The sequence below is a fragment of the Diabrotica virgifera genome, chromosome 9, assembly GCF_917563875.1.
Source record: "Diabrotica virgifera virgifera chromosome 9, PGI_DIABVI_V3a".
NCBI lineage: Eukaryota > Metazoa > Arthropoda > Insecta > Coleoptera > Chrysomelidae > Diabrotica > Diabrotica virgifera.
The window spans coordinates 175,364,868-175,389,824 of record NC_065451.1 but is presented as its reverse complement, the minus strand read 5'-3'; the positions used below and the strand labels follow the sequence as shown (position 1 = coordinate 175,389,824).

General features: G+C 31.7%; 1 protein-coding gene across 3 annotated transcripts in view; it reads left to right on the top strand.

The window, feature by feature from the left end:
* Positions 1–24,957, top strand: part of LOC126891952 (E3 ubiquitin-protein ligase RNF19A) — a 507,192-nt gene that overhangs the window by 221,677 nt on the left and 260,558 nt on the right. Inside the window, exon 1 of one of the 3 annotated variants that reach the window (XM_050661303.1) lies at positions 11,688–11,860. The exons of the other annotated variants lie outside the window; for them this stretch is intronic. The gene's annotated coding sequence lies outside the window, so the exon portion shown is untranslated. Of the gene's footprint in view, positions 1–11,687; positions 11,861–24,957 lie in introns of those variants that run through there. 3 annotated transcript variants of the gene reach the window in all.

The window sequence follows — 24,957 nt, the reverse complement described above, 5'->3', positions numbered from 1 at the left end:
CTTAGAGTTTGAAATAAATATTTCAAGCATATTTTTTTGAATTTTTTTGAACTTATAATAGAATTCTTAAAATCCCATTGACTGATCGGGTCACAAATGAGGAGGTCCTTACAGAAGAATGGGGAAAAACCGAGACCATCAAATCTCAAAAGTTATACTTTGGGCACATTATGCGAAATGAATCCAGATATGCCCTCCTACAAGCCATTCTGCAAGGAAAAATATTTGGAAAGCGAGGTCCAGGAAGAAGAAGAACATCCTTGTTAAAGAACCTCAGAACCTGGTTCAACTCAACATATGTGAAGCTTTCCTGCATTGCTGCAGATAAAATAAAGATTGCCATGCCATGGAGATCGCCAACATTCGTCACGGACAGGCACAGCAAGAAGAAGAGGATAGAATTATTTTATTTTTAAATTAAATAAGCATATTCACTATAATCGTTGATTGATATATTGGACGGCCTCTAATATCTCAATCAACGCTATAATTCAATGAATTAAAAAAAAATAAGGAAAAATATTAAAAAAGCCAACGCTCAGTGAATCATGTGAAACGAAAAGATCAAAAATATTTTATTAGCTTTATGAGTATTATGAGTTTATCGAGCATAAATCTGTCGAGTTTTTTCAGTTATAACGATTTTTGACTTTTTGGTATTACTCAGAAGTCAAAACAACCAAATTTTTGCTCACGAATGGGTGAAAATCAACATATTTATTATAATAAAAAATAAGCATAAACAAAAAAAATTGTATGTGCAATTTGTATGCACGTTAAAAATTCGGTTAAAATTCACATTCTTATTCCAGTCAAAACACAATAATTAACAAGTCGCTGATGTGGCATTTCGATCATCGACCGAGAAACACATTAAATTTTTATTACTGGTGTTGATAACGTGAACGGTATCAAATATCACATCGTGGGCAGCTGTATTGATTTTAAATAATAAAAAATGTGGCAGAGTCTCGAAGAGTTATAACGCCATTGATGATGATGATGACCAAATACTTTTGAAATTACAAAAATGAATAGGTTTTTTTGTATTACAATCAAGATTATCGTTTTCAGGACAAGCAATTATCATCACAAATAGGATGTTTTGAACAGGGTTATTCAAAACAGAGTGCTGCATGCACGATTTTTGAAAGAACTCACAATTGGAATTCGATATTTGGTAATCGAAATTACAATTCGTGTTTAAATTTAATTGCTAATCACTATTTTCGTACCAAAAACCGGTTTAATGGCGATTGCTATAATAGCCCTATCTATACCTATAACCCATCTGCACCATGGACGCTTTATTTATACGTCCATGATCTGCACACTAATGGAACGCAGATTCAGATAGAGCGCGTTAAACAGTCTTGCTACCTGGGAACTATTATAAATAATGAGCAGTAGAGCAAGAAAGTTGAAAATGGTGGAGGTATTTAGCATCAACGGTTCTCCTTTAAAATCAATATGACGGCTAACCCTTCAGCGGAATTCAGTCGCAATTTTAAATTTACACCACTATTGACCTCCCCTAAAGGTTAGAATTATAAAATTTGGGGCAGCTCGGAAACAAGATTCAATTCAATAATTATGCTCCCCCACCCCTTTTTAATATATTCCCGCTAACTCGGAAAATATCAACCGCACGAAAAAAATTGTCAAAAAGAAATAATTGTAGGAAATCATATTTGAAACAATTTTAAATATTCGTAAAAAAATGAAAGAGATCAAAATTCAAAATTATGTAAAAGTTAATTCTATCTACTAAGTTCTATTTTTGTATTATAGGTACCTACATTTTTGTCGTAAAAGTCATAATTAACGAGACAATTCAATAGTTATGCTCTAACTCTAACCTCCAACTGTCACTATTTCCCCCCATAACTTGGAAAATATCGACATCATAAAATAGTTATTTTCCTAACTAGTGCGGAAAGTGATAATTTCACGCACGAGACTGCCGTTGACCCGAACGACGCGATAGCGGAGTTCGGGCAGGCATTCGAGTGCGAGGAACACACTTTCCGCACGAGTTAGGAATAATAGGTTTGTTCGTAGTACGATCCAATCGATCAGCAACCGTTGCCAACCATCATACGCATGCGCAGTTAACAGTTAGCGCTGCGCAGTTAACAGTTCGAGTTCGTAGACTACGAACGCGCTTGCGTCTGACGGTTGGCAACGGTTGCTGATCGTTCTACGAACAAACCTAATATATATTCTAGGGCCGTACGTTTGGAAAAAGCCACAAAAAATAGAGTTATATCAATTTTTATTTAGAAGTGAAAATACACAAATCAATTATTTGACAAGGTTGTCAACAACAAACTTTCAATATTAGTTTATTGCAAGTATTATAATATATTATAATGCAATATTACAAGGTATTTTACTTTCCCGCACGTCGTGCGTGAAAGTGCAACTTTCGGAAACGAAATGCGTGCGTGAATCTTTAGTACCATGGTTGGATTATAACCGTTCACTGTACACTCGTCACCTCATCTGTCATTCTGCCTGGCATAATGACGGAGTAGTTACATTCGCGGTCGGACGGACCGATGGACAGACAGCCTTGGTCTAATTTCTCATCTTTAGTACCATCCTTGGATTATAAGCTTTCATTTGACACCTCATTTGTCATTCTACCTGGTACAGTGACGGAGGAGTTATATTCGCGGTCAGGCACACCGACGGATCAAATTTCTCATCTTTAGTACCATCGTTGGATTATAACCATTCATTCGACACCTCATTTGTCATTCTACCTGGCATATTGACGGAGTAGTTACATTCGCGGTCGGACGGACCGATGGACAGACAGCCTTGGTCAAATTTCTCAACTTTAGTACCATCCTTGGTTATAAGCTTTCATTCGACACCTTATTTGTCATTCTACCTGGTACAGTGACGGAAGACTTATATTCGCGGTCAGGCAGACCGACGGACCAAATTGCTCATCTTTAGTACCATCGTTGGAATATAACCGTTCATTCGACACCCCATTTGTCAATCTACCTGGCATAATGACGGAGTAGTTACATTCGCGGTCGGACGGACCGATGGACAGACAGCCTTTGTCTAATTTCTCATCTTTAGTACCATCTTTGGATTATAAGCTTGCATTCGACACCTCATTTGTCATTCTACCTGGTACAGTGACGGGGGAGTTATATTCGCGGTCAAGCAGACAGACGGACCAAATTGCTCATCTTTAGTACCATCGTTGGGTTATAACCGTTCATTCGACACCCCATTTGTCAATCTACCTGGCATATTGACGGAGTAGTTACATTCGCGGTCGGACGGACCGATGGACAGACAGCCTTGGTCAAATGTCTCAACCTTAGTACCATCCTTGGTTATAAGCTTTCATTCGACACCTTATTTGTCATTCTACCTGGTACAGTGACGGAAGACTTATATTCGCGGTTAGGCAGACCGACGGACCAAATTGCTCATCTTTAGTACCATCGTTGGGTTATAACCGTTCATTCGACACCCCATTTGTCAATCTACCTGGCATATTGACGGAGTAGTTACATTCGCGGTCGGACGTACCGACGGACAGACAGTCTAAATTTCTCATCTTTAGTACCATCCTTGGATTATAAGCATTCATTTGACAACTTTATTCGGCAAAAATATTTCGTGGGGATTTTTTGTCCTGGATTTTTTGCGGGGATATTTTGTCAAAAAAAAATTGTGGGGATTATCTGTCCGGGATTTTTTGTGGGGATTATTTGTGGGGATTATTTGTGAGGATTATTTGTGGGGATTTTTTGTCCGGGGATAATTTGTGGGGATTTTTTGTCCGGGGATTATTTGTCCGAACCCCTAATAAACTCATATTTGTCAAGTACCGAAATTTCCTAAGGAAAGTTTCAAACGGGCCATTACGCTCCTGAATTTTTGATGTTTATTTAATTTTTTTCGTAGCGCCATCTTATACATAATCGCTACATTAACAGAGCTTAGATTCTTACAGATTCCTATACTTTTTGTGTATTATATGTACAAGATTTACGTTTCACATGCCAATTTCTATTAATTCCAGAAATTTATTTTAAAAGTACACCACGCAAAAAGTACTTTATTAATTCACATTTTTTTAACGTTACATCCTTCCGTTACATATAGGCTAGTGCTAAACGGACTTTTATCATGAAATTCATTTAAATACTTGAGTAATTTAGATATAAACGCTCTTATATTTATTGAAAAAAAAGCAAAACTTTCACATTTTTTTATAAACAATACACAACAGGTAGGGCAGCAAAAATATGGCTGTAATTAGCGAGATATATTGTTAGTAGGTTAAGCATTTTTCGGTATACATATATGCTCTAGATTATGAGTGGTGTACTTTATAAAGGTGATGGGATCGCCTATACTTGTAACATTACCAATGGCCGGCCTTAAGACGGATCCTCATCAAAAAAAATTTATGTTGTACGTTGTATTTGACACAAAGGGCCTAGCCGGGTAAGACGGTGAAAAGTGCCCCCAACTCGATTTAAATTCCATATAGGCAACTTTTTAGCACATATAGAGGAACTCACTTTCTGAAATTTTTAGCCCCCTAGGTGGTCACGTGACCCCCCTAGAGCCTAATTAGGCTTTTTAGGTTTTTATTTTTTATCTCAGCCGCATCAAGAGCTAGCCAAAAACTTTATTTAAAAAAGTTGTAAGTTCCAAAAAAATATATATGAAAAATTTTTTTTTATAATTTTTGGCGAGAAATTCGAATTTTTAGAACAATTTTAAACTTTTAAATAACTCTAAAAAAAAAACTAAGACACTCGTTTTTACGAAAATCAATTTTAATGTGTATTTTTGCACAATCTTTCACACTGAATTTTTTCAGATTTTTAAAATTGGTGAATCGTACCTTTAAAAATAAAAAACCGCATTTTTTCGGTTTTTTTTTTCGTTTTTTGATACATTTTATACATATTTTTCAAAAAAGGTAACACCGTCGCTAGAATAGGTAAAAAACTGAAAAATAATTGGGGTTTGCTTAATAAAAATTTTTTGTAACGCCATCCATTTTCAAGATACAGGGCGTTGAAGAAAACAAAATTTTACACATTTTTTACGATTTTGCCGAAACTACTGGTACCATTGTAATAAAACTTGGCGGGTTTTAAGAGGTAGTTATTGTGCATGTTTTGACATACAATTAAGGATTTGATATTCATCATTGGCGCGCATAGGGGTAATGGTCTGAACTTTTTAAAGAATAAAGATAGTACGCCACTGACATATTTCAAATTAACAATCGTTTTTGAATTCCTCGTTCAATTTGTGACAAAAAATCTATCTTCTTATTTTTTCATACGACTCGTCGTTTTTATTCAAAAATAAAAGATTTTAACTCTTACAAAGTATTCGAACTTCTAGTAGTTTCTACATCTACATAAACTCGTACATCCATTATAAAAATTAATTCGAATACTTTGGAAGCGTTAAGATATTTTATTTTTTGCAGCAAAACGGCGCATCGTATGAAAAAATGAAAAGATAGTTTTTCTATTGCAAATGGAACGAGGAATTCAAAAATGATTGTTAATTTGAAATATGTCAGTGGCGTACTATCTTTTTTCCTTGAAAATTCGGACCATTACCCCTATGCGCGCCAATGATGAATATCAAATCCTTAATTGTATGTCAAAACATGCAAAATAACTACCTCTTAAAACCTGACAAGTTTTATTACAATAGTGCCAGTAGTTTCGGCAAAATCGTAAAAAATGTGTAAAATTTTGTTTTCTTCAACGCCCTGTATCTTGAAAATTATTGGCGTTACAAAAATTTTTTATTAAACAAACCCCAATTATTTTTCAGTTTTTTACCTATTCTAGTAACGGTGTTACCTTTTTTGAAAAATATGTATAAAATTGTATCAAAAAACGAAAAAAAAAAACGAAAAAATGCGGTTTTTTATTTTTAAAGGTACGTTTCACCCATTTTAAAAATCTGAAAAAATTCAGGGTGAAATATTGTGCAAAAATACACATTATAATTAATTTTCGTAAAAACGAATATCTTAGTTTTTTTTTTCAGAGTTATTTAAATGTTTAAAATTGTTCTAAAAATTCGAATTTCCCGCCAAAAATTATAAAAAAAATTTTTTCATATAGATCTTTTTGAAACTTACAACTTTTTTAAATAAAGTTTTTGGCTAGCTCTTGATGCGGCTGAGGTAAAAAATAAAAACAGAAAAACCTAATTAGGCTCTAGGGGGATCACGTGACCATCTAGGGGGCTAAAAATTTCAAAAAGTGAGTTCCTCTATATGTGCTAAAAAGTGGCCTGTATGGAATTTAAATCGAGTTGGGAGCACTTTTCACCATCTTACCCGGCTAGGCCCTTTGCTCGTGTGCGTTGAACCTTTTGTTGCTGTGGACTGTGCGCCGCATGGATTTATCCAAAAATATTTTCGGACAACACACGCTATCCGTTGTGCTGTCGGTTTTTCAGTCCACTTCAAAGAAATTTTCGCCGCACATCAGTGTTAATGTAGACCTGATTATCCACTTGTCGCTAAGTGGATTCGGCGGTACAAGGCACAAAATAAATATTTACGTCGTAAAAATACTTGACCAGATTTAAATTTGTGCCGCAAAATATTTTTTTGTGTTTTAAAATACAACACACACATAAATTTTTGTTGATGTGGATCTGGCTTTATAAAGTACCTACTCGAGGTAGTTTTCATATGGATAAAAACTTATTTCAAATACTTTGTAAACGTTAAGATTATTTATTTTTTTGCATAAAAACGGCGCCTCGTATGAAAAAAGACAAGATCATTTTTTGTTGTTGTAAATTGAACGAGGAATTCAAAAATGATTTTTAATTCGAAATATGTCAGTGGCGTACTAATTTTTTTCTTAATTGTATAAAGTTCTTAATTGTATGTCTAAAAATGCCCAATAAGTACCTCTTAAAACCCACCAAATTTCATTCACCTGAAGAGTGAGTCGGAGCACCTGCCATAGTTTGTTCTTATTCTGTTCTGTGTGGTCCAGATTCGTCTTGGCTGCTCGCAACCCTCTGGCTTGTTTGTAATACATTGCGTATTCAGGGTGTCAGGCGCTGCATTCTTCTTCTAATCTTCTTGCCAACGGTCGGTTATCCCGAAGTTCCTTTTAATTAGAATTCTTGCAGAATCTAGAGGATTGTTTCTTGAACGAAGCCTACTTATGTCTCTGCGGATGAGACCAACTTGAGAGTGGAGCACAGGATCGGCGTTAATTTTTCTATACTCCCTGACAAGGGCATGTTCTCGATGAGCGTGTGAGGGAGGGGACTATGTGGCTCAGGGCTGATAGCCAGTACTTTGATGTGACCTTGATTGTGCCTGATAAAATGCGCAAAGCCTGGTTTAGTTGGACGTCAATCTCTTGGTGTGCAGGCTGTTGAGCCACACGTGAAGAGTACTCCGCAATGGGATACACGAGCCCCAGTGCTGTCAATCTAGGTATAGCCGCTTTAGTCCAGAGAAATAAGATTTTTCTCGTGACACATCCCCTCCAGGCCGAAACCAAATTTTTTGAGTAGTATGAACATCTATATTAATAACCTTTATGTTTTCTGCAGTCGATTTTGATGATATACATAGTTATAAACAAATGAAGATCAAAAAACGGTAAATTTTCGCTTTTTTCGTCTATAACCAAAAAGTTAAGCATTTTAAACAAATTTGAGAGTAAGAAACTCATAAATCGTCTAAAAAATTTCAATATGACATTCGCTGAATATGTCTATCCTTATTGGTTGCTTAGAAAATTGCAAAATAAATCATTAATTTTGAGTTTTTATAAATATTCATAACTTATGTAAAAATTAACTTAGAACCTTGTTATAACACGAATTGCTAAGACTTCTGGTGCTTAAATTATATTTTAAATTTCAAAGTAATTGGTCAAATAGTTTAAAAGTTATTTAATTTGTTTATCCCAAATTCATTTTTTTGCAACACCATAAGCCAGAAAATTATGAGGTTACAGTAAGACTTCTGACAGTTTATGGAAGAAGAACATTTATACTATTGACTTAATTAAAAAAAATGACAAAAAGTATTTTAAACAGTGTAAAATTGTTTTGCAAAAACACGTCGATTTTTTGCTTACTTATAAACAATTAGAATAACTTTTTAACCGTTACCCGTAGAAAAATTATTTTTTCATATTTGGAAAGACTGAATTGTTATACACATTTAGAAAGAAAAACAATTGTCCTAGGACAATTAGGGACAAAGTTAGCCCCCCCCCCCCTTTTTTTAATTCACATGTTTTTGCAAAATAATTTTGCAGTATTTAGAATTATTTTATGTCATTTTTTTTTAAGTAAATTAATAGTATAAATCTTCTTCTTTCATAAACTATCCAAAGTATTAATGTAACTTCATTATTTTCTGACTTATAGCGTTGCAAGACAAATTAATTTGGGATAAACAAATTAAATAGCTTTCCATGTAATAAGAACGTTCGAAGTTAATTTTTACATAAGTTATGAATATTTATAAAAACTCAAAATTTATGATTTATTTTGCAATTTTCTAAGCAACCAATAAGGAAGACATATTCAGCGAACGCCATATTGAAGTTTTTTGTACGATTTATGAGTTTCTCACTCTCAAATTTGTTTAAAATACTTAACTTTTTGGTTATAGACGAAAAAAGCGAAAATTTACCGTTTTTTTATGTTCATTTGTTTATAACTATGTATATAATCAAAATCGGCTGCAGGAAACATATAGGTTATTAATATACAGCGTGTCTACTGAAGTTGGAAACATATGGGAAACTTTTTTATTATTAATTTAACGAAAAAAAGTTATTCTTTATAAAAAGTTCTGCATGTCCCAAAACCTAAGGTTCAATCATCAGATATCAAATTTTCTCAATAATATACGAGGTATGTCAAAAAATATGAATTTCGGTCAAGGGTACCTTTATTTCTCTCAATAACAAAAATTCTTATCATAAAAAGTTGTTTGGAATTAACAACTAAGATCAAATATGCAATTACATGCTTCTAATTAAAAAAAAAAATTTTTAATACGTACCTAACACCGTTTTTAATTATTACAAATATAATAACTCTTTTATTATTCATTTTACGAAAAAAAGTTATTTTTCATAAAAAGCTCTGCATGGTCTAAAATCTAAGACACAACCATGATATATCAACTTTTATTAATTTTATACGAGGTATGTCAAAAAATAAGAAATTCGCTCAAGAATATAGTACCTTTATATTTCACAATATTTCAATTAGAAGGATGTAATTGCATATTAAAACATAGTTTTTAATTCTAAACAACTTTATTTAATAACCATTTTCAATATTGTGAAAAATAAAGGTACTTTACTCTTGAGTGAAATTCATATTTTTTGACATCCCTCGTATAAAATTAATAAAATGTTATATCTGATGGTTGCATCTTCGGTCCTAGGATATACAGAGCTTTTTATAAAGAATACCTTTTTTCGTAAAAGTAATAATAAAAGAGTTATTGTATGTGTAATAAATAAAAACGAAGTTAAAATATCAATAAAATTGAGAAAAATTTGGAAAATATTTTTTTCCAATTAGAAGCATGTAATTGCATATTTGATCTTAGTTTTTATTTCCAAATAACTTTTCATAATAAGAATTTTCGATATCGAGAGAAATAAAGGTACTATACTCTTGAACGAAGTTCATATTTTTTGACATACCTCGTATAATATTGAAAAAATTTGATATCTAATGATTGTATCTTAGGTTTTAGAGCATGCAGAACTTTTTATAAAGAATAACTTTTTTTTCGTAAAATGAATAACAAAAAAGTTTCCCATATGTTTCCAACTTCAGTAGACACGCTGTAGATGTTCATACTACTCAAAAAATTTGGTTTCGGCCTGGAGGGGGTTGTGTCACCAACAGGATATTTTATTCCTTATTTCTCTGAACTACTTAGGAACCCTGTGTGGTACTGCATAACTTTTCCAGAATATTATTGCGTATTCTAATTTTTATAATAGTTAAGCGAAGAAAAGTAACTTATTTTGGCCATATCTTTAGAAACGATAAGTACCTACCGTTTTCTGCAGTTGATCGTTGAAGGAATGATCGAAGGAAGACGTGGCATCGGACGAGAGAAGTTCTCTTCCAGAATTTAAGTTAATGGTCGCCAACCTTCGATGAAGGGAAGGTCTATTGGTCTAAGAGAGAGACGGCTGATTCTTTCATAACTTGTTCCCTATGCTTCCTCGAACACCGTACAGGCGATCTGGCTGCTGATACAGGTTGCGCTCATTACTGCGCAGCACACCTGTGTACAGGTAAACACAAAATCAGGGTGATCGCTTAGTGTGAAAAAGCTTAGTAGATCCGCTATAGTAATAGATAGCAATAAAAGTTAATAACAAAAATTGTAGCTAACTTTGCGCTTCACATTACAAAATTAGTAAGAATGTTACAGGGTGTTCGATAACATAGAGGCAGACCAAACTTTTGTTTTTTTAAATGGAACACCCCATATTTTATTTTATATTCGAAATCTTCTTAACTTTCCGATCACAAAAATATAAAGGTTTGTTATGTTATACAGGGTATTTACAAAGTTATAACCAATGCTCTATGAAAATCGTAATAAGTTCAGCTCCCTGTATAAATAAAAATAAGCACAACAGCAATGGTTTATTGGTGCCATATTTTTTTGTTGATTGTCAAAATTTATAAAAATGGTTGATATTGCTAATTTTCTTTATATCGAATACAGGGTAAGTCAAAACGCAAGTACATTATTTTCACACTAATTTTAAATAGAACACCCTAATTAATAACTTGCTCTGAAAAATGAAAATATCTCGAAAACTGACAAATTTAGGCATAGGGAATATTTTACAAAAATTAAAGTACGGTAATGATATTTTTCGATAGTAATATAAAATACAGGGTGTTCCATTTAAAATTTCTGAGAAAAGAATGTACTTGCGTTTTGACTCACCCTGTATTCGATATAAGGAAAATTAGCAATATCAACAATTCTTAAAAATTTTCACAATCAACAAAAAAATATGGCACCAATAAACCATCGCTGTTGTGCTTTTTTTTTTGTTTATACAGTGAGCTGAACTTATTACGATTTTCATAAAAAATTGGTTATAACTTTGTAAAAGCCCTATATAACATAACAAACCTTTATATTTTTGTGATGGGGAAGTTAAGAGGATTTCGAATATAAAATAAAATATAGGGTGTTCGATTTAAAAAAACATACGTTTGGTCTGCCACTATGTTATCGAAAACCCTGTAACAATCTAACTAATTTCGTAATGTGAAGCTGAAAGTTGAAGCTTGAAATGATTTTTTTTCAGACGTTAGCTCTTGGTCCATATCTCTTCCCCATCTTAGTACGTCTTGCACCCCCGCCTTTCTCTTCGTCTTGTAGGTGGTCCTTTCTGCCTTCTACTTTTTCGAATGTTTCACTTTATTATTCAAAATATTACGGAGTATTATCGCTTTGCATATTAAGTACATACATGATAAGCAGCAGAACAATCGTTAAAAGTAGTGTTATTAAAAAGTCGCTTTGTTTTACTACTGACTGATAACATATCTTTTATTTTTTTATTCATGATAATAATTAATGTACTTAAATGACAATGTATCATTTCTGATTTAGTTATCGTTTCTGACCCCATACCTGGTCCGTTTCTTACGTGACACACGTAACAATTTGATAGTTTAGTTCCTAGTGAAAGTGGTGTGTGATTCTAAGCAAAGGTGTGTTGTTTAATTTGACAGAATTTGAATTTTAATGTGACTTAAATGGGACATGTATTGACTAATCAAAATATAGGTAAGTAAAAAATTCAAATACGTCATTTGTATACCAGTTTGAAATCAAAACTATGCTGAATATGATCTAAACTGTAAACATCTCTCATGAAGGCTGGAACTACTCTACTGGAAAGGCTGAGCGAAACACGTACCATATTTGGTATTAAAATGAACTTAAAGAGAAACACATTCATGATCATTACAAAACATCCAAAAGAAAACGAGGCACTCCATATTAATAATATCCAGATAGAGAGGGTAAACTGGCGTAAAATTACTTCATCTGCTCTGTAACCAAATATGGCATTCTAAACAATGGCCTGAAGACTGGACAGAATCTACAATAACGGCAATTCATAAAAAGGCAGCTTCCATAAATGTGACAATTATAAAACTATTTCTCTTATATCACATGCCAGTAAAATAATGCTACATATAATCAATGAGAGACTAAAAACATTCCTTCAAAGAGAAATTCCACAAGAGCAAACTGGATTTACCAAAGGTAGAGGTACTCGAGAACACCTGTTGAATATAAGACAGATAATCGAAAAATCTAGGGAATTCAATATTCCACTGTACATCTGCTTTATAGATTATCGTAAGGCGTTCGACAGGGTCAAGTGGAGACACTTATGGCGAATACTAACAGAAGTAGGCGTACCCCAACACCTTATTTCGCCTATAACTGAACTATACGAACACATTACTGGGTCAGTTAAAGTGCTTGACACACTTTCAAACGAATTTTATCCAGAACGGGGTGGCAGGCAGGGATGTATACTATCTCCACAATTATTTAATATATATGGAGAGCATATTATAAGAAGAGCATTTGAAGAATGGGAAAAAGGCATCTCAATAAATGGTCATAAAATAAATAACCTACGTTTCGCAGATGACCCAGCCCTTCTTGCAAATAGTCAAGCAGAGCTGATTGATCTTATACGACTGGTTGAATTCGAAAGTCAAATATTTGGTCTGCAATTCAACATATCAAAGACAAAGATCATGATAGTGGATAGACTACATAACAATCATCCACATATAACCACAATTGATCGGTTTGAAGTTGTGAACTCATACTTATATCTGGGATCATTAATCACAAACACAAGGTTACTACAGGAAGAAATAAAACGTAGGTGTGATCTAGCAAAAGTCGCCACAGCAAAAATGACCACAATATGGAAGGACTGTCAAATTTCAAGAGCGTTAAAGATGAGGTTGATCAACTGCTCAATATTCCCAATACTGACCTACGAATTTGAATCTTGGACCCTGAGAAATTCGGAAAGAAGAAAGATAGACGCTACTGAAATGTTCTGTTGGAGACGAATGCTACGAATTCCTTGGAGCTACCATAGAACAAATAATTCAATTTTAAGAGAACTAAAAGTTAGCCAACGACTCTCCAGTAAAGTCCATCTCTAACAATTAAAATACTTTGGACATGTTATGAGAGCAAACACAGAAAACATGGAAAGGCTCATTATACAAGAAAAGGTGGAAGGTCGAAGATCACGAGGAAGATCCCTAACAAGATGGATCGATCAAATTACAGGAATATGCAAAAGACCTATGCATGAGTTAAAAGAAATGACCAGAGACAGAGATCTTTGGAGACGGACAATACACGACATCACGTCGACCACTACACTCCCTCCGGGGGGTCAGGATTGAAGAGAGAGAGAGAGAGGGTAGACCATAAACAAATAGAAATATCTAGGAACATTGGTTAGTTCAAATGCAGAACAGTAACAGACATAGATTAAAAACTGTATAGAAATAGCAAGGGCAAAATATGCGAAACATCTGTTATGTAGTAGAGACGTAGAGAATGGATCTAAGGATAAGGTTGTTGCTCTGCTACGTTTTTACAACTTTGCTCTATGGATCTGAGGCCTGGACATTGAAGCAATTAGATATTAAGAAATTGAAAGTTTTTGAGGGTTGGTTTCATCGAAGAATACTACGAATGTCATGGCCAGACAGGATTAACAATATTGAAGTCCTTGATAGGGTAATAAAGGGAAAGAAATTATAGGGACAACTAAGAGACCGAAGCTTGTATATTTCGGTCATATAGTAAGATGTCCTCCTTATAGTCTGCTGCTTTTAATTATGGAGGGCAAAATAAAAGGTAAAATAGGAAGAAGACGAACCTCCTGGTCACGAAATCTAATGGATTGGTTTAGTCCCAACTCTGACCAACTATTTAGAGCTGCTATAAGTAAAATAATAATTTCCAAGTTGATATCCAACCTTCAATAGAAGGTGGAATCTTAAGAAAAAGATCTCTCATATCTTGTATTGGTAATCATATAAAAAGAATATAATAGTCCAGAGTAATTAGGATTTGCTCGGGACACTTTCAGATCCAGGTAGCTGACTACTTTTTTAGTTATTGTAGACTTATAGGAAGAAACCCTACCTGTTTCCTGCCTAGAGTTCGCGTCCGTTTTTTAATTATTAACAATTTAGTGCAAAAACGCGATTTTTTCGATTTTTTGTACTCCATTCAAAAGCTAAATAGTTGACATAAAATTACAAAATTCAGTTTTTTAGAACATTGAAAAACCTTCAAAATGCCGATTTTTGAAAGTTAAAAAGTTAATTTGTTGCTACGCAAACTGCAAAATAAGTTAAAATCGTTATTTGTTAATAACTTTTACTAAAACTACCTTAGAACTTAAGTGTGTCACCCAAAGTTGGGTATTGGGGTACTTAACAAACCTTCAAAATTTGAGATCGATCCATTAATTAGTTTAAGAGTTATTCTATTTGTTTATCCCAGAGACCTTTATTTTGCAATAAGATAAGACAGAAAATAATGAAGATAGAGCAATTCTGAGTATGCCAAATGAAAGTAGAAAAGTGATAGTATCAAAATGTATTAAAAAAAGATAAAAAAATAATAGTCAAAAATCCTAATGCCAAATTTTTGAAATTTTGTAATTTATTAACATTTAGAATAACTTTAAAAATGTTGTCCGTAGAAACAACCTTTTTATATATGCTAAAAAATAGTATTTTATCACGAATTTTCAAATAAAAAAATTTAGCCTGGGTTCATTTGGGACAAAGTCAGCCATATGTTTTTTTTTTTAATTGACAGCTAATTTGTTTATAATTATTAAGGAATCTCATTAATGCCATTTTAAAGAATGGTATTTGCATTTTTTCTTAAAAAATTTGCACAAACATTGTACCTTCACAGCACCCTCTACGATTTTTCAAAAATGTAGTTCAGACGATTACTAGGGGGAACCTACAAATCCACCGAGTTAACATACCGAAAAAGCAATTTCAACCGAATATAATTTTCTGTATCTCCGGATCAACTCAATGGATTTTGATCTTACTTTTTTTAATTTGTATGTAATTTCTACGTACATTACAAATATGCAATTTGTTTATAAATTTATTAATTAATAAACAGTCTAATTTGTTTAAACACTTCTTCAAAAAATATTTTTTTTACAAAAATCTATTTTTTTAATCATAGTATCATTAATGATCATAGAAAAAGTTAAAGTACACTTTAATAAATAAATGATTTTTATTAGATAATTATTGATTGAAGATAATTTATTTATTAAAGTATACCTTAACTTTTTCTATGATTATTAACGATAGTATGAATAAAATCATGGATTTTTGGGAAAAAATTATTTTTTCAAAAATTGTTTAAAGAAATTAGACTGTTTATTAATTAATAAATGTCTAGACAAATTGCATATTTGTAATGTACAGAAAAATTACATACGAATTAAAAAAAAGAACGATCAAAATATATTCAGTAGATCCCGAGATATAGAAAATGATAGTAGTTTTAAGTTGCCTTTTTTAGTTTTTAAACTCGTGCATTTGTCGGCTCCCAGCTCTCCCTTCACTTACCACGACGAGTCACCAATTGAATACATTTTTAAAAATTCGTGTAAAATGCCAGCTTTTCTAATATGTAAAATGATTTTTTCTACTAGACAAGGCGGAAACGGCGGGTTCATTGGGAAAAATATTCCCATGAGATATTTTTACATAATCACATTCGTGAGACATCCCAGAATAAGGTTCAAGAAGTCGCCCACGAGAAAAGTGGGCCAATTTTTTTTTAACAATTTTTTTTTAATCAAATTGCAAAAATCAATATTTTGGCCCGGACTAATTTTTTTTTAGGTTTTTTGGACCATTCTGGACAAAAAAGGTCTCTTATAATTTTTCTCTAAAGTTGATCTTTTTGGAGTTATAAGCAAGTTAAAATTTGAAAAACGCGAAAATGGCCATTTTTAAGGCTTAATAACTCGGTCAAAAATTATTATTTTGAAAGTCAGAAAGTGACTAAATCAAAGTTTAAAGTCGCCGTTACATGATCCTGAAGAAATCTGTGTGATTAATTTACTACTAAGCTGTTATTTTTAATTAATAACAATGAGTGTTTGTATCGTATTGACGCTGCTGTAAATGTGAGTGCGAGTAAGATGCACAATTGGACTGCTGGAATAGCTTCTCTCTCGCACTCAGCATTTACAGCCCCGCACACGTGCATGGCGCTTATTACTATTACTTAAAAATAACAGCTTAGTAATAAAATAATGACAAAAATTTCTTCAGGATCTTGTAGGGGGGACTTCAAACTTTGATTTAGTCATATATTGACTTTCATAATAATAACTTTTAACCGAGTTATTAAGCCTTGAAAATCGCCATTTTTCGTTTTTTTCAATTTTAAATTGCTTATAAGTCGAAAACGATCAACTTTAGAGAAAAATTATAAGAGATCTTTTTTGTCCAGAATGGTCCAAAAAATTAAAGAAAAAATTGGTCGGGCCAAAAATATTGATTCTTGCAATTTGTTTAAAAAAAATTGTTAAAAAAAAATTGGCCCACTTTTCACTTGGGCGACTTCTTGAACCTTATTCTGGGATGTCTCACGAATGTGATTATGCAAAAAAATCTCATGGGAATATTTTTCCCTTCGAACCCGCCGTTTTCGCCTTGTCTATACGGACAATATTTTTAAAGTTATTCTAAATGTTTATAAACTACAAAATTTCACAAATTTGGCATTAGGATTTTTGACTATATTAGACAATTTTTTTATCTTTTTGAAGTTATACCTCTTTAGGCGCGATTGAGAGTAAAATTTCATAATACTGCGCGCATGCGCACACAGACAGTATGGCGTTTAGTTGCTAAATCTTTCAAGTTATGTATAAATATATCAGTCAGTGCAAGAAAAGGTGTGAAAAGAATATATTAGTGTTTTTAGTAAATATATTTATTATAATTTTTGTGTCTTTGGATTTGTCTTTCTCAGGAGTAAGATGAGTATTATTAATAGTTATTTATGATATAAGTGTTAAAAGTACACGTTTAAGACACACATGTGAAAGTCTGAAGAATGAGCGATAGCGAGTTCCATAATTCACATGAGTGCCTTAAAAATGTACTTTTTAATACGCATATCATACAATATTTTTTCTACAAACATAATTACAGGACAATATCTACAAAAACTTTTACTTGAACTTGACTGACATTCCATTTTTATATTTTTTTGGCATTACATCAAAATTGCCTATACGGTCAATACGACCTGCAGTGCCTTAAAAATTTTAAGGCACTAGTGCCTTAAAGTAGCATTTTTAACGCTCGTATGGAGTGCTAAAAGTTGCATTTTTAACACGGTTGTAGAAAAAATATTTTATTATATAATATTTATTATACTTCGCCTTGTCTGTTTGTTACCGTGAATTGTCATTAGGTACGTCCGAATCGATACAGACACAGTCCTCGTAGCGTATTTGGTATAGCATTCGGCTAGAGATCGAGAGGTCTTGAGTTCGAATCCGGAGCAATCCTATACTTTTTTTTATTTTTTTTTGAAAGCGGTAAGCACAAAATTAGTTTGGTGTTTAAAACAAATTAAAACAAACTGTTTAAAGTATATTTATTTTTAAGAAATCATATAATAGAAGTATAACTTTTTACGTGCGTACAAAGTACACACACATTGTTTTTTTTTTAGTACATTTTGATAGCATCAGTTTTCTACTTTCATTTGCCTTACACAGAATTGCCCTCTCTTCATTATTTTCTGTCATGTTATTGCAAAATAAAGGTCTCTGAAATGAACAATTAGAATTACTCTTAAACTAATTAATGGATCGGTCTCAAATTTTGAGGGTTTGTTAAATATCCCAATACCCAATAGTGAAACACTAAAGTTCTAAGGTAGTTTTAGTAAAAGTTATTAACAAATAACAATTTTTACTTATTTTGCAGTTTGCGTAGCAACAAATTAACTTGTTAACTTTCAAAAGTCGGCATTTGAAGGTTTTTTAATGTTCTAAAAAATTAAATTTTATAATTTTATGTCAACTATTTAGCTTTTGAATGGGGTGCAAAAAATCTAAAAAATCGCGATTTTTGCACTAAATTGTTAATAATTAAAAACGGACGCAAACTCTAGGCAGGAAACAGGAAAAAGTAGTCAGCTACCTGGATCTTTGAATGTCCCGAACATGGTCTATTTCTAGCTTATTACCCTGGAGTATGTACTATATCTTTTGCGGAGGCCAGTCTGTTCTACCGATTGGTAATTATCCATTTTGCAAGTCAACTAATTGTTAATAACTCGCATAAACAGTTTATACACTTTACTGAGCAACGATATAGGCCTATAATTCTTTAGGTCACATTTGTCTTCTTTTTTGTGTATGAGTATTAATAGACTCTATTATAGTTCCGGTCTCCGGGGATTTTGCTATTAGCAAGACATCTATCATCTATTAAATAGCTCGGTTAGTAGAGTCCTTTTCATGAGCATTTTTCAGTGTGTCACAGTTTTTCGATTTCTTTCTAACGCATTAAATTGTATGTGACAGAAAAAAGGCACGTCTGTGATTACAGACATTTATAACATTTATTCTAGTTATTCTAGTTGTCGACAGATGGCGCTATAATCGAAAAAAAATATTTACGAATTATATAATATATCTACGAATATAATCTGTACAATTTATAAGACTATACAAATCAAACAAAATACCATTTTATAAATGCAATAAACACAATTGATTTAAAAAAAAAATGAATGGGTTGCATGTGTGAGTCCATACTATTGTAGTAAAGAAAAGAGAGACGTTCTCACAAACAATTTATTTTACAACTGACGACCGGTTTCGCTGTCTACAATATTCACAGCATCTTCAGGTCACGGTAAAAGTAAAATTAAATGCTACAAATAACAAAAAACCAGAGTTAGTTAAGTGGTCTGGTTGAAATCAAAAGGGTAATGATCAAGCCAATATTAAAGTATATATATTTATGCATACATATAAATACTAACATGTACGTAAATATGGTTTACAACCCTCACACTCACATACATGCACGCATTCAAATGTAGTGGCAACAAAAGTATGTTAAGTATAAGTATAAAATATACACTTACTTTCCGGTATAAGGGAAGAATATAGTAGTATTCAATATCATACTTTTTCTCTATATTATGCTAAAGGGAGAGACGGTAGAGGGACAGATTTGAATGTAATGCATTAACAAAACCAAAATAATTGGCAGGATCTTGAGGGGATTAGTAAGGAAACACGACATTAAACCGTGAAACCAAAAAATTGTTAGTTATATATAAAGTGATGTTATTTTTATATTTTTAATTAATAGTGTATATTTTAATTTAGTTGGGATTATTAGATGTTGTTCTGGATGTTCAAGAACTAATAGATGTAATATTGGTTGTGCAATTTTCCTAAACCAGAATTGGTCAGTTGTGTATTAGTTGTGGTGTGATTGTGAAAATATTTTAATTTGTTTTGTTGGAGATATTGAAATTAAATTGAACAATAGTAATTAGGTAAAATTTGCTAAAATTTTTTTTTTAATATTAAAAGTGTCAAACAATAAAATCATTAATAAATAATTCAGAATTAAAGTCAAGTGTAAAGTACATGTCAAGTGTACATGAAATTAAATTTATAGTGATATAAAGTTATGATTATTTGTGCAGCAATGAGATTGTATGAGATATTACTTACTAAAAAAGTTAGAAAAAGTTAGAAAAGGCAAATATGAAAAAATCATTCAATTATGTTAATATCTGTTGAATGTAATAAATAGTTGAGTAGATTGAAAGTTAATCTCAAAAGATCTTGATTTGTTTTTATGCCAAATTACAAGTAAAATGTGACAACTGTCAGATTTAACTAAAATGTCATGTTAGAATAAATGTCATAAATGTGTATTTTCCATTGACATATTAAGCGTAGATTCGGCATACTCACCAAAAAAGCGTAACGCGGAAACAGAATGGAAACAGTCGATCGGTGGTCTATCTATCTCTTTTAACCAAACGATCCCGCGCATGTGACTGACAAAGATGGCTAGACCACTCAATACTATGTCGACGTTACACCCCGATGCATTGAGTGGCATATCCCTAGCCAAGTCTATCCTTTTTCATGTCTCTGGTATTATCACGGACTTACCTTTTTTTCTATCATTTGTGACGCACTGAAAAATGCTTATGAAAAAGACACTATAACCGTTGATTGATAAATATAGGCTCCCCTATATTTATTAATCAATGCTATAACTATTGTTACTGTCGTGCATATTTTTAGAAACTCAGCAATTATACCGTTGCGCGTCGTGTCCTGGAGCTTTATTATTTTTTTAGCTATTTTGAAAGATTTTTCTATTTCAAATCACTGTATTTTTGGTAGTATGTACCTATAATCCCGCGAGTTTTTATTTACAGGACAAATACATGGCTCACTCATGTGGGGAAGACCCACATAAATATAAAGAAGAATCTTGAGTGAAGTTGCTTTTACTTCTTTTCTTATCTTGAACTGTTTACCATTCAAATTGTATATAAAAATATACAAAAACCTAAAAATAGAATAGTTTGGGTCAGTTATAATTATTGTTTTAACATTTTTTTCTGTTCATTGACGCAGGAGTTAACAGGTTTAATACAATAAAGAACATTATTTATGATAATATAAAATTGTAAAAACGTAAATATTAAAAAAAAAACTTGTTTATTTTATTAGTTAATTATCACTTGTGATTTAATAAATTGTTGCCTTAAAAATTTTTATTATGGGAACAAGTATTTATAAAATATTTTTGCACCACGTTGAGTAACATGTGTGCTCTAAAAAAATCAAAATTAAAATGTGATAAACTTTGACCTCTACTAGCTAAAAGTGAGAAAGTTCAGATTGCAAATGTTAAACAAAAATTGTGATAAGAAGTAGGTACCAGCAAATATCACCAAATATAAGGAAAATAAACAAAAAGACGGATATTTATTAATTTAATGAAAATATTATGAATCCAATGTAAATCTCATAGTTTTCATATTATCCTTATTAGGGGAGTGCATATAGATTTTCACTTCGGAAAAAATCAAACAAGATAAAACTTTTTGTAATTTCATTAAGAAATGTTTAATAAACAACATATCAAAAAGTTCTACTCGAGAAGTGGGTGCTTCATTTTTTATTAAACAAATGAACTGCGAAAATAGATGTTTTTTTAAATAACTCCGAAAATATAAATTTTTGAAAAAACCGACTTCGCCATTAAAAAATTCAGAAAATTTTACAAAAAAAACCTTATATAAAGATTTTTCTAAAATTAAATCTGTAGCTTCTATAATTTTTTATTTATAACGCTAAAGTCACCCTTCTCACAAACATTGGCGTACTATAAACTAGCGCACGGCGAAGTGCACGGTTGAGTTATTTTAATGTAATTCTTTAACTAATCGATCAAATGAAATTTTACAAATTGAACATGAAAGAAGAATAATTAAGCTATCTTAGATTTATAATAAAAAGAAACAAAATGTATAGGCATAAGTACCGTGTAGGCTGAAAGTGAGATTTACATGAATTTTGTTTAAAAATGTGTAACAACTAATACATTTTTTCTTATACAACTCTCAATTTTGCACAACTTACCTTTCAATCATCTTACTAAACGATGTTTCATTCAAAAAAAATTTCTCAAAACTTTAATTCAAATGATACGACGTCTCAAAAATGTAATTTTTGAAAAATTCATAGTTTTACAGAATTAACACCACTTTAAGACGGTATTACTAAATTTTCAACAGATCTATTACAGTTTTATAGAAATTTTTTTAAAGCTCAGGATGTAGTCTTTAAAATGCACTAAATTATTTTACTTTAGAAATGAAATAAACTATTTCTTTTTGAGAAAATTAAGAAAGATAACAAAAATGTAATATGTACAAAACCCGAAAATTACCAGCTAAAAAAATGTTTATATAAAGTGATCAAAACTTTTTTCTGTTAAACTTATCTAAAATACATTTAATAATAAGCTTCCACAATAATAAATGTTCAACAAAAAAAAATTCTAGCTCATACTGTATGTCTGCGTAACTTGGAACCTATTGATAACTTTTTTATTATCAGTCCTACGAAAAAAGTTATTCTTTATAAAATACTCTGCATCGTATATAATCTAAGATGCAACCATCAAATATAAAACTTTATTAATTTTATACGAGGTACGTCAAAAATTATGAATTTCACTCAAGAGTAAAGTACCTTTATATTTCACAATATCGAAAATTGTTATGAAGAAAAGTTATTTGGAATTAAAAAATATGTTTCAGTGTTCAACTACATCCTTCTAATTAAAATATTGTGAATAATAAAGGCACTTGACTCTTAAAAAAAAATCATATTTTTACATATCTCGTATAAAACTGAAAAAGTTTTATATCTGATGGTTGTATCATAGATTTTAGACCAGGTAGAGCATTTTATGAAGAATATCTTTTTTTCGTAAAATGAATAATAAAATATTTATAATAATTTTAATAAAATAATGATAGGTATCCGTAATTTGAAAAAAAAATTGAAAAATTTTTTTCGATTAGAATAATGTAATTGTATATTAAAACATAGTTTTTAATCTCAAACAACTTTTCATTATAGCATTTTTTGGTATTCGGGAATAAAAAGGTACTTTACTCTTTAAAGAAATTCATATTTTTGACATAACTCGTATAAAATTGATAAAATTTGATATCTGGTGGTTGAGGTTTGGATTTTTGACTATCCAGAGTATTTTATGAAGAATAACTTTTTTTCGTAAAATTGATAATAAAAAAGTTTTCCATGTGGTTCCTAGCTACGCAAACATACTGTATAAGAGCTTCTGTATAAGAATTTTCAAATTGTAATGCCATATTCGGATTCAGCATAACCAAAAACAAAATAGAAACATACTTGATCAAAGTAAAATGATGAATTCAGCGATATTTTTAAAATTATTTATACAAAACAATTGTTATTGTTTAAACAATTAATAAACAATTAGCGGCCAATAAGCTTGTTTGAATTATTCCGAAAAAATGCATGTTTTCGTTCTAATTGCACTCCCCTATGTATATGCCATTTTGAGGAGACAAATTATGTTCCGAATTCTCTTTCAGTCACTTTCATTTTGTCTATCGTTTGTCATTAGCGTTAATTGGTCTAGTGATTTCTCTCTTTCTTGACCTATATCTTTGATTTGATCTATCGATTTTTTCGTACATCTTCTTTGTCTCTTTATCATGTTTTTCTTCTTTTGGCATCATAATTCTTGAAGGGATTTTTAAATACAGCACCTATGTAGAGACTTGCAACTTTTTGCATTGTGTTCAGGATGATGTCAGGAAAAATTCTTACTATAGAAATATTGGTGGAAATGCATAGTTGCATTTTAAACTGCATAAAATGCATCTAAAAGTGCACAAAGATGTCAAAATAAGCAGTATATTAAAGGTCAAATTTTGTTAGGGGAAGGTGGGGCAATACCGCGCACCATGTTTCTTGCTCTCTAAGAATTATTATAAAATTTCGGCTAGTGCTGATCTCTAGCGGTCAACCAACCAAATAGTGTCGGATATTGCAGATTCTGTAAAGTTCACACCCGTGGTGCTAATACGTATTTATCTGTTTGCAACGTGGCCCTTATAATATTTTGCTACCACAAAATAAGCAAGGTAAGCCAATGTGTTTAACTTATTTAGTTGTTTTTGAGTTAGTGTACATCTATGGTGTTTTAGCCTTTGTTTAACCATAATTTATCTTACATTAATTTCCCCACTTTTTTTATATTCATTATTGTTTGGAAAATATACGTGAGGGGTAATACCGCGCGGTTTTTACCCGTATTGAGTTATGTGGCAAAATATTTATAATACTTTATTTTTTTATTTTTTCACTTTACATAGATTTTGTTGATTAATGGCTTTTATTTGGGCCTTTTTTAGCTTATGTTATTAATTTATTTTTTTTTATATTACCAATAATTGTTTATCAAAGTAGACAATAAGTTTTTTGCCCAGTTTTAATTAAAGATTTAAGTTTTTTGTTTGTTTAAAAAGTTTGTTTAAACAATTTGCAAATATTTTGTGTTTTTTTAATACGTATTTACATAAATATCATAGAATCTATCATAAATTTTTAACGCTCGATATTACCCCTCTGTGTGCGAAATTACCCCACGGGGTGGGGAATATCGCGCAAATGCACTAGTGTTGAAAGAATATTATTAATATTAAACTGTTTGAATAGAACGAAATTGAGCATAGCCAATTTTTGGACAATACCATAGCCAACAGGCCAATGTAAATTTTATTTTCACAATCAGTTTTAGTTGCTCGCAATCACCTTTTCCGCTTAAGGGCGAGGTATTCCCCCACCTTCCCCTACTCAGGGGTTTTTACGCCATCAGAACGACCACCGAAGCACTTAGTGTCCAGAGCCCTGATTCTAATTCAAATTTCGACTCAAAATAAGTCGCAATCAATATGGCGAAGTTGAAATGCGACTGTGCGAGCCTTGTGGATTTTAGTTGAACTAACGAAATGATGTCACAAAATAGCGACTTATCGAAATTAATTGCGACTCCAAAAAAGAGGTTGATAATATAATTTCGAGTCTAAATTATTGTGACACGGACATGAATGAATGGCCGAACACCGAAAGCGAGGTTAGTTTTAGTTTAGGAGATGTGTTTTGTTTGTTTCTTGCAAGGAAAACTAAAACAAAAGGTATT